Here is an 11,461-nt window from a genome sequence, read left to right as displayed (position 1 = left end):
ACTTTGGGAGGCTGAAGTAGGAGGATCATTTGAGCTCAGGAGTTCAAGACCAGCCTAGGCAACTTGACAAAGCCCCACCTCTACAAAAAATACAAGAATTAGCCAGGCATGGTGGTGCATGCCTGTAGTCCCAGCTACTCAAGAAGGAGCTGAGGTGGGAGGGTCACTTGAGCCTGGTAGGCTGAGGCTGCAGTGAGCTATAATCGTGCTACTGCACTCCAGCCTGGGCAACAGAGTGAGACTCTGTCTCACAAAACAACAGCAACAACAACTATGGGTTTTCAAGTTAGAAAATGTTATGACATCACAAATATAAAAAGTAGAATGCAAAATTTAATGTGCTATATGATTACAGCTGTGTTTTAAAAAAAAATCTCTACACGGAAAAATTTAGAAGAAAACATCAAAATAGTAACACCAGTTGTTTAGGGAGGGCGAAAGCTTAGGTGGCTTGGTTTTTTCCAATTTTTATTCATTTTCTGAATATTCCTTAACGAGAAAGTATGTATTACATAATAGAGTAGAGGAAGTTTTAAATAGATGTTCAGTGAGAAAAAAGAGGCGCTACCCACTACGTGGGGTTGAGGGGAAAGTCTGAGACCCTCATAGTGACGGTGTGGGGGACGATGGAAAGACCTCCTTGAGTGAGAATGGGTGGGGAGAAAGGAGGAAGCCCTACACATGACAGTGGAAAAGATGACTTTCCTTCAGAGAGGGCTGCTGGAGGCTGAGGAGAGATTCACAGAGTGTGAAGACAGAGGGGTGGAGAGGGGGATGCTGGGCCTGAGGATGCATCTGTTCTGCCTTCCCCTGTCTCCTCAGAGCCCATTCAGATGATAAATAATTAGGGTTAATCATACTTTTGGGTTTTTTAAACCAGTGACTGAAACAGGACCTAGGGAGACCAATAGATCTGGAGTCTGGACACTCAATAAATTCTGCTCCAAAGCTGGCTGCAGAAAGAAGCTTCCCCTCATGAGCTCAACCAGCAGGCAAAGGAAACCACCAGCTCTTTATGGTGAGAAGTCACATCACCTCACAGCCCCATTACATGCAGCCTCCAGAACTGTGTGGTTTGCAACTTGTGAGGTGTAAGTAACAAACTCATAAACATTGAAACCTTGGTGGAAAGTAAAGAAGGTATCTGTACCATTTCAGTAAGGCTTTCACTCATTCATTTGATCATGAATGCATTCATTCACTTATTCATTCAGCAGTAATTATTGAGCACCACTAAGTGCTGGACATTATGCTGAACTCAGGGAATACAGCAGTGGGCCATGACAGAGGTCTCTGCCCTCAGGGTGCTTACATTCTAATGGCAGAGGCCAACACTCAAATATCCTTTAAATATCATGGCTGCAATGATGACTGCTATGAAAGGGAGCTGTGTGGAGCCAAGAATGGCAAATTTTCCTCTGGTCAGAGACAGTATCTCCAAAGTGATGAAGACTGAGCTGAGATCGGAAGATGAGTAGGAGCTACTTACAAGAAGCGGAAAGGGAAAATAAAACCCTTCTAGTCAGAGGTGCAAAGGCCTTGTGGTGAGAGGACCTAAAAGAACAAAAGTCAGTGTGGCCAGCAGAGAGAGTTGCACTTTTAAAATTTCATTAGTTGCAGTATGGTAAACAGATTGTAGGGGGTCAAGATTGGATGTAGGCAAACTGAGTCAGAAGGCTCCTACAGTTATCCAGGAGAGAGGTGATGGTAGGTTGGACAAGGATGGTAGGATGCAGAGAGAGGGAAGGATGCTTTCAAGAGATATCTAAGGGATAAGGAGGTTTCTGCTTTCAGTACTGTCTTGGGAATGTGTGCTGATCTGGAAAAGGAGGTAGGAAGATGGGCCTTTGCTTCTGATAGCCTCTAGGGACTAGACGGACAAAGTTTGGAGTCTGGGGCTGCCAAGATTAGAGAACTGGTAAATCACTCATCTTTTTGACCTGGGACCCGAAAAGACTTACCCTAGGAGACTTATCCTTCTTGTAAACAAGAAGTACACCAGTTTTAATTCATCTATGGAGCCAAGAAAATCTCAAAACTGCTATTAGATTAAAGAGATCCAAGCTTACAAGTGCCCACAAGTACCTTACAGAAGCAAACAAAGACCATCACTAAAAGAAAATAGCATTCTTAAACCTCACATTTTCCTACAAATAATTTTTCATAAGCAACATTCATCATATGTTCAGAGATATCCAGGCCCATGAGCAAGACCCTCTTGGTGGGGACAGCCTATCACAGACTGCAGCCCAGGACGCAGCCTGGCCCACTCCCCTCTCATTTCATCCCAAGAAGATGGAAGGAGGAACTTCAAACCTTCTCAGTTCATGTACTTGTAGACACACTTAAAAGATGTTTGGGCCGGGCACGGTGGCTCAAGCCTGTAATCCCAGCACTTTGGGAGGCCGAGACGAGTGGATCACGAGGTCAGGAGATTAGCCCAGTGAGGTGGCGGGCGCCTGTAGTCCCAGCTACTCGGGAGGCTGAGGCACGAGAATGGAGTAAACCCGGGTGGCGGAGCTTGCAGTGAGCTGAGGTCCAGCCACTGCACTCCAGCCTGGGCAACAGAGCGAGACTCCATCTCCAAAAAAAAAAAAAAGATGTTTGGAGTTCTATCTGACTATAGTCCTAAGCATACTCTTTATTGCAATCTGTCAAGAATATAGCCAACAACAGAGAAGAGTTGATAAACCATAAAATGACCATTTATAATATTTAATATTTAGAGCAGTCACAATATGCCAATCATTGTTCTAAACAATATATATGTATATGTGTATATGTATAGACATATGTACCTTTATTTAATCTTCATAACAAACATAACCGTTTTATAGATGAGATAGTTGAGACCAAGACTGTCTTTTGTCTAGCTGAGTTTTGTGGCTTGTTTTGTTTTGTTTGGCTAGTATGTATTACTGTTCTAGGCAGTATTAATTAATTGATTAATTTATTTAAAATTTATCATTTTAAAATAAATACTGGTACTGCTTGTCTTTACTAATTATAAAAGTTATTTTTTCTTTCAATTAAAACTTATTATGTGTCTACAATGTGCTCCCCATACTTCTAGGAGCTCACAATCAAGTGGGAGACAGGGATATCAACAGACATTACAAGTTAAAATGGTAGGTAAGAAAATAAAGGCATATATAAGACATATAGGGGGTTGTATTACTCACGGTTCTCCAGAGAAATAGAACCAATAGGATATTTGTAAATATATATAAAAGGAGACATATTATAGGAATTGGCTCATGCATTAGGAAGGCCAAGAGGTCTCATGATCTTCCGTCTGCAGCTGGAGAACAAAGAACGCCTGAGGAGTAATTGAGTTTATGACTTGGAAGTCCTGAGAATAGGGGAGCCAAAGGTGTAACTCTCAGTATGACCCAGAAAGTCAGAGTACTAAGACCACCAATGCCCAAGGGCAGAAGAAAATGCATGTCTCAGCTCAAGTAGAGAGACCAAATTTGCTCTTTCTCTGTTTTTTTTGGGAGGATGGTTGTTTTTGTTTGTTTGTTTTACATTTTTGTTTTGTTTTGTTTGACATAGAGTTCTATGTTGCCCAGGCTGGCCTCAAATTTCTGATCTCAGGTGATCCTCCTGCCTCAGCCTCCCAAGTGGCTGGGAGTACAAGTGTGCATCACTGCATCTGGCCTTCCTCTGCCTTTTGTGTTCTGTTCAGGCCCTCAACTGATTGGGTGGTGCTCACCCACATTGGTAAGGGTGGATCTTTACAAAAATAAATCTCTTCTGGAAACATCATCACAGACACACCCGGAAATAACATTTTACCAATTATCTGAGCATCCCTTAACCCAGTCAAGTTGACACATGAAATTCATTATCACAAGTCCACCCCTTGTCAATTTAGCACCCATAGCAATCTCCTAAAACTCATACTTAATCTCCAAATAAAGAGAATAACACGGCCATAATTCAATCTAGCATGATACAACAATCTTGCATACAACTGAAAACACACTAGCCTCTTCCCCAGAAGAAGAGAGAAAGTCTTTGAGTAATATCTACTCTTCTCCTGATAGCTGTAACTTAAATATTATGATGTAAAATTAACAATACTTAAATACTGATATAAATTTAATACATCTTGTGTTACATGATAAGAAAATAAGACAGGAAAGAAAGCAAATATATTTGCCTAACATACATACACATAATTGTATTCATAACAAAATAAGGAGGAAATATCCACGACAATTACAGTCCTTATTTCTGTAACTGGTCATATGGTTGTAGCTGAAATTTACAATTATCTTTTTCTACTACGCATTCTGTATTTCCTTTAACTTCAGCAAGCGCCTCAACTGGGTTTTGTTCTTTACCTGGTAGGGTGATCTAAACCTTCATTCCTGAAGGGCCTGGGCCATTAGCAGTTCTGCCTGCATTGGATTGTCATAGTTGACTTTAATCACAGGGCATGATAATACTAAGAGATGTTCCTAAGGGAGCTCTTTGTATTCCAAACCCTTACCTGCTTTTGTGAAATACTAGTCTAATTTCTCCCTTGGCAGTCAGGATCTGTATCCCAGTCAACACCAAAATTCCCTTCTTTGTCTGTTGATTCAGAGGCATGAGGAGGCCAAAGTGCTCAGGTGGCAGTCTTGACTTCCAGTTCAATGGAATCACTGTTGTGTCTCCTAATGGAAGCATTCCTCCCTCTGCAACTAAGACATTGAGGCCAGCAAAACACAAAGTTGCAAGAACAGGAAGGAAAGTTTTTGCTAGTGGGTCACTAGGGGGTAATAGTGGGTGGTGCCACTCTTGTTGCCATCTCCTTGATTCCACAACCCATGAATACTGGCGATTGCAAGAAAGAGTACTATATGTTGAACACTGATTCCAAGCCTAGACACAACCTTCTGGAGAACCTCGCCCTAGTCCTGCAAGGTATGTGATGTTCTAAAGGTTGCTAGTTCAACGAAATTCATACTTGGGACCTAATGCCCAATATGATAGTATTAAGTGGTAGAACTTTTAGGAAGTGATTAGGTCACCAGGCATCTAGCCTCATGAATGGGATTAGTGGCTGTAGAAAAGAGGCTTGAGAGGGCCAGTTTGTCCCTTTCACCATGTAAGAACACAGCAACAAGGGGCCATCTATGAAGCAGAGAGCCCCATCATACACTGAATCTACTGGTATATTGATCTTGGACTTCCCAGCCTCTAAAACAATGAGCAAGAAATTTCTGTTGTTAATAAATTACTCAGTCTAAGACATTTTGTTATAGCATCAAGAACAAACTAAAACAGTATTGCCACCTAGCTCATGCTGTAACTGAGTCTTCCAAAGCCCATTCCTCTGTTCTATTAGGCCAACTGCTTCAGAATGATGATGAGCATGGCAAGACCAGTGAATTCGAAGAACGTGGGCCCATTGCTGCAGTCCTCTGCTGTGTAATGAGTTCCTTGATCAGCAGCAATGTTGTGTGGAATATTATAATGGTGGATAAGACATTCTGTAAGTTCATAGATGGTAATTTTGGCACAAGCATTGCATGCAAGGAAGGCAAATCCATATCTAGATTAAGTATCTATTACAGTAAGGACAAAAAAAAAAAAAAATAAGGACACTGCCCCATGATGGAAGTGGTCCAATGTATTCAATCTGCCACAAGGTAGCTGACTTATCACCTTGGAGCATGGTGCCATATTGGGGACCTAGTGTTGGTCTCTGCTACTGACAGAGAACACAGCCAGTGGCCATTGCCAGGTAAGCCTTGGTAAGTGGGAGCCCATGTTGCTGAGCTCATGAAAAACCCCATCCCCGCCACCATGGCCACTTTTTTTATGAGCTCGTTGGGGTGACTGGGGAAAGAGGCTGATCGGTATCCATAAAATAGGTCATCCTATCAACTTGATTACTGTAATCATCCTCTGCTGAGGTCACTCTTTGGTAAGTACTCACATTAGACACAAATATCTTCACTCCTTTTGCACATTCAGAGAGATCTATCTAGATACCTATACCCCAAATTTCTTTGTCACCAACTTTCCAGTCATGACCCTTCCAAGTTCCTGCCCACTCAGCCAAAGTGTTGGCTACTGCCATGAATCAGTATATAATCATATATCTGGCCATATCTTCTTCCAAGCAAAGTACACAGCCAGGTGCACTGTTCAAATTTGGCACACTAGAGAGGATCTTCCTTCACCACTGTCCTTCAGGGATATCCCAGAAAAAGGCTGTAGTGCCACAGCTGTCCACTTTCAGATGGTGCTTGCATGTCATGCAGGACCATCTGTATTCCAAGCCTGAATCTTCTCTCCTATGTAAATTGAGCATATGGAACTACCCATGAGGCCATAGGTTCAGACGGGGAGAGAGAAAGTAGTGTAGCAGGAATGAGAATCATGCGTATTTAGGCCACTTCTTTATGTAATTTACTCATACCTTCAGGGCCTGCTTGGCCTAATTATGTATATAACTCTTCCATCTGATGATGGAGTATTGCTGTGTATGCCAAAATTTATGGCTTAGGGGATCAGATAATACCCAGTTTAAGATGGGCAGCTCAGGATCATACGGTAATTTGGTCAAACATTCAGTCTCTACTAAAGCCCAGTAATAGGCCAAGTGTTCTTTCTCAAAAGGAGAGTAGTTGTCTGCAGCTGACTCCAGGGCCTTGCTCCAAAATCCTAAAGGCCTGTGCTGTGATTCACCTATAGAGGCCTAACAAAGACTCCAAACAATACCCCTGTCTGCTGCTGACACTTCAATCACCATGGGATCTGCTGGAGCATGTGGCCCAAGTGGTAAAACAGCTTACACAGCAGCCTAGACCAGTTGCAGAGCCTTCTCTTGTTCTGGGCCCCACCCAAAACTGGAAGCTTTTTTGATCACTAGGTAAATGGGACAGAATGAGGTATATGTTATCTCAAAAATCCGAAGTGGATCACTCAGCATTGTGCCTCTTTCTTGGTTCCATTAGGGTCCAGATGTAACAAGTTATCTTTCACCTTAGAAGCGATAGCTCTGTCTGCCCCATGTTGCTGAACCCCTAGAAATTTCACTGAGGTAGAAGGCCCCTGAATTTTAGTCAGATTTATCTCCCACCCTCTGACATGCAAAGGTCTTACCAATAAGTCTAGACTAGGTGCCACTTCTCACTCACTAGGTCAAATCAGCATAATGTCATGAATGTAACTGATTAGTGTGATATCTTGTGGAAGGTGTCAGGCCTCTGAGCCCAAGCCAAGCCATCACATCCCCTGTGACTTGCACATAGATGCCCAGATGGCCTGAAGTAACTGAAGAATCACAAAAGAAGTGCAAAAGCCCTGCCTCGCCTTAACTGATGACATTCCACCATAAAAGAAGTGAAAGTGGCTGGTCCTTGCCTTAAGCGATGATATTATCTTGTGAAATTCCTTTTCCTGGCTCATCCTGGCTCAAAAGGCTCCCCCACTGAGCACCTTGTGACCCCCACTCCTGCCCACCAGAGAACAACCCCCCTTTGACTGTAATTTTCCTTTACCTACCCAAATCCTATAAAACGGCCCCACCCTTATCTCCCTTTGCTGACTCTCTTTTCAGACTCAGCCTGCCTGCACCCAGGTGACTAAAAAGCTTTATTTCTCACTCAAAGCCTGTTTGGTGGTCTCTTCACACGGACGCGCATAACAGAAGGCAAAGGTGATCAAGAGTCCCTTGAACTTGATTATGACACAGGGCCAAAGGGTTGATATTCCCCCAAGGTAGGATAGTGAAGGTGTACTGCTAGCCTTGTTAGCTAAAAGCATACTATTTCTGGCGGGTCTTATGGATAAGAATGAAGAAAAAGGCATTTGCCTTAAGAAAATAAAAGAAGGTATTTGTCAATTTAAAAACAAAAGCTACATACTAGATACCAAGGAGTATGTTAATTACTCAAACAATAAAACCATATCTGGTATGGCAGCTGCAACTGGAGTGACCACCTAGTTAAACCTATGATAATCCACTGTCATTCTCCAAGATTCATCTGTTTTTTGCACAGGCCAAATAGGAGAGCAACAAGGATGTAGTGGGAATTATTACCCCTGCATATTCCAAGTCCTCAATGATGGCACCTATCTCTGCAATCTCTCCAGGTATGTGGTACTGCTTTTGATTTACTATTTTCCTAGGCACAGGTGTTTCTAATGGCTTCTACTTTGTCTTTCCCACCATAACAGTCCTCACTCCATAGGTCAGGGAACCAATGTGGGGGCTCTGCCAGCTGCTCAGTGTGTCTATTCCAATTATGCATTCAGGAACTAGGAAAATAACAACAGAATTGGCTCAGGGACCCCTTGGACCCACTGGGAAATGGATCTGAGCTAAAACACACTTGGCCTCCATAAGCCCCTACTCTGACCGAAGGGCCACAGTGATGTTTTGGTCTCCTGAAATCAGTGTCAGTTCAGAGCCCGTGTCCAATAGTTCCCAAAATATCTGACTATTTCCTTTTCCTCCATGAACAGTTACCATGGTTAAAGGCTGTAGGTCCTTTTAGAGAAGGCTAGGAGAAAGATTAACAGTATGAATATTCTGTTGTATATCAGGGTCCTTCCTCCAGAGAACTTGGCCTCCCCCTTATTCAAGAGGCTTTGGATCTGTAAACTGGCTCAAGTCAGGGAATTGATTCAGGGGCTGTGACTGTTTTTAGGAACTGTGTTAAACTTTTGCTCACTTGATCTAACAATTTTTTTCTTATACAGATCATGTAAGAGTTTAGTAGGCTTCCTATCTGTTTTTCTTCTAGGAACACCATAATTACCTCACTAGTGCCACAGGCCTGCACAAGTCAGACTATTCTGATTGCTGCTTTGACTCTGCTATCTATTATGGTAACCACTCCCACTTTGCCTTTGGTGGTTCAATACCACACTTGGCTCCTGCCACCCAAGGTCCAATTATTCCCATTGTGTTTAGGTTTTCCAACTGAGTGGCTATGGTTCCCACTGTAAGATCTAATCAAAGTGAAGAGTGATCGTGGAGCTCTCCAACGATGCTGGGGCTCCCCTCACAAATTTATTTCTCAGAATTTGTAAAAGTTGTGTCTTCTGGATACTCCCAGTGTGGGTGAGTAAGTCTTAAATAATATATTCACTCTAACATTCGATTTTCTCAAAGTCTCTGATCCTTTTCTCTACACTAAACAAGGGAGGTCAGGCATTTCCAATTCTTATGGTAGGTAACTTTTTGGTCCATGATTTCAGTCAATCGACCAGACAATGTCTTGGGCCCTTTCGAACATCATGAGCTGCAACACTAAATGTAGAATCTCTGCTTAGTCAGCATATTAACTAGTAAATAAACTGAGACCCAACTTTATGTTCTTTCTACCAATACCCCACACCTTTATTATCCATTCCCACAGGTTTCCCAGACTTTTGTTTATATAAGTTAGAAAACTCATGTAGTCCTTTTGGAGAGCAGTGTACCTCCTCATGGGTCCCACTTTGTACCTCATCTTTAGGGGCCTGCTGGGACTTGAGTTTAGTTATAGCTCTCAAAGCAAAGAGGGGTGGGGAGAGTGGGTCCTGAATCAGAAGGGTTTTGCATGGCAGTTGCCTTAGGGGAAGGCATTACTCTTTTCTTTGGCAATGCAGCACCTCAGAAGGAGGTGGAAAGGCCAAGACCGCTGTGGGTGGGGAGGCTACTTTCACTGGGGATGAAGGAAGACTTTTCCACTGGCAAAGAAGATTCATAAGCATATAGGGGCTGAATATCCCCAGCTCTATCATGGTATTCCCAATGTCCCTTTCTCAACTTACAGGACATCATTCTGTCCCAATGAATGCCATCACTTTAACAGGAGACATCCTGCAAGTTTGAGAGTTCAACTTGTATTGTAATTCAGCCAATCACAGGATGAGGTTCTGCATTTGGTTTTCAGCCTTTCAGCTATAGGAAATAAGTCTCTTCTTCAGGGCACACTACAAGCTTTTAGGTCATTTATGCCATGCTTTAGTTGGGAAATATATATATATATATATATATATTTTTTTTTTTTTTTTTTTTTTTTTGAGATGGAGTCTCGCTCTGTCACCCAGGCTGGAGTGCAGTGGGGCCAACTCTGCTCACTGCAAGCTCCACCTCCCAGGTTCAAGCAATTCTCCTGTCTCAGCCTCCCAAGTAGCTGAGACTACAGGTGCCTGCCACCAAGCCCAGCTAATTTTTGTATTTTTAGTAGAGATGGGCTTTCACCATGTTGGCCAGGCTGGTCTCGAACTCCTGACCTCAGGTGATCCATCCGCCTCGGCCTCCCAAAGTGCTGGGATTACAGGGATGAGCCACTGGGCCTAGCCTCCAGTGGGGAATTTAAATCCCCAAGCTCATCCCTTTCTTTCATCAGTTTGTCCATTGGTATTAGGAGAAAAGAACCAATGTCATTATATTCTCTCATTTTTCTAAAAATGTTTAAAAGTATCATGTACAGAGTAAATGAGCTCCTTGCTTCATATAAGTGATTAGATATAAGTTGATTAGAAGTATTCAGTACAGATATTTTTCCTATCTCTATATAAATGGTGTATGTCATAGACTATCACTGCTTTCCTTACTACTAGAAATAGAGTCATTAGCATCTTTCTAATCAGATTAGAGAGTCAAATCCAGAGACTCCAGAGCCAATTCAGAAAAATCATTCTTAAAATTGTTTCCTGTAGAACCACTCTCAGTACCAAACTCTATATTAACCAGGGTTCTCCAGAGAAACAGAACCAATAGGATGCAGATATATACGTGTATAAAGATTTATTATAGGCGTTGTCTCATACAGTTATGGAAGTCAAGGAGGTCCCATGATCTACTGTCTACAAGCCAGAGAACCAGGAAAGCCAGTCATATAATTCCGTTTAAGCCTGAAGACCTTAGAATTAGGCGGCCAGTGGTATAAGCCTCAGTCTCAGTCCAAAAGTCCAAGAACCAGGAGTGTCAATGTCTGAGGGGAGAAGAAGATGGATGTCTCAGCTCAAGCAAAGAAACTAATTTCCTTCCATCCTTCACCTTTCTGTTTTTATTTTATTTTTTTAATTTTTATTTTAGGTTCAGGGGTATATATGCAGGTTTGTTATATAGGTAAACTCTTGTCATGGGGGTGAGTTGTGTAGATTATTTCATCTCCCCGATACTAAGCCTACTATTCAATCATTATTTTTTTCTGCTCCTCTCCCTCCTCCCACCCTCCATGCTCAAGTAGGCCCTAGTGTCTGTTGTTCCCTTCTTTGTGTCCGTGAGTTATCACTTAGCTTCCACTTATAAGTGAGAACATGCAGTATTTGGTTTTCTGTTCCTGTGTTAGTTTGCTAACAATAATGGCCTCCAGCTCCATCCATGTTCCCACAAAAAACATAATTCCATTCTTTTTTTTAGCTGCATAGTATTCCATGGTGTGTGTGTGTGTGTGTCTGTGTGTGTGTGTATTTAATTGACATATAATAAGTTTACATATTCATGGAGTACATAGTG

This window comes from Macaca fascicularis, chromosome 1 (genome assembly GCF_037993035.2).
Source record: "Macaca fascicularis isolate 582-1 chromosome 1, T2T-MFA8v1.1".
In the NCBI taxonomy this organism is placed as follows: Eukaryota; Metazoa; Chordata; class Mammalia; order Primates; family Cercopithecidae; genus Macaca; species Macaca fascicularis.
The sequence above is the reverse complement of the archived record's forward strand: the minus strand, read 5'-3'. Positions refer to the sequence as shown.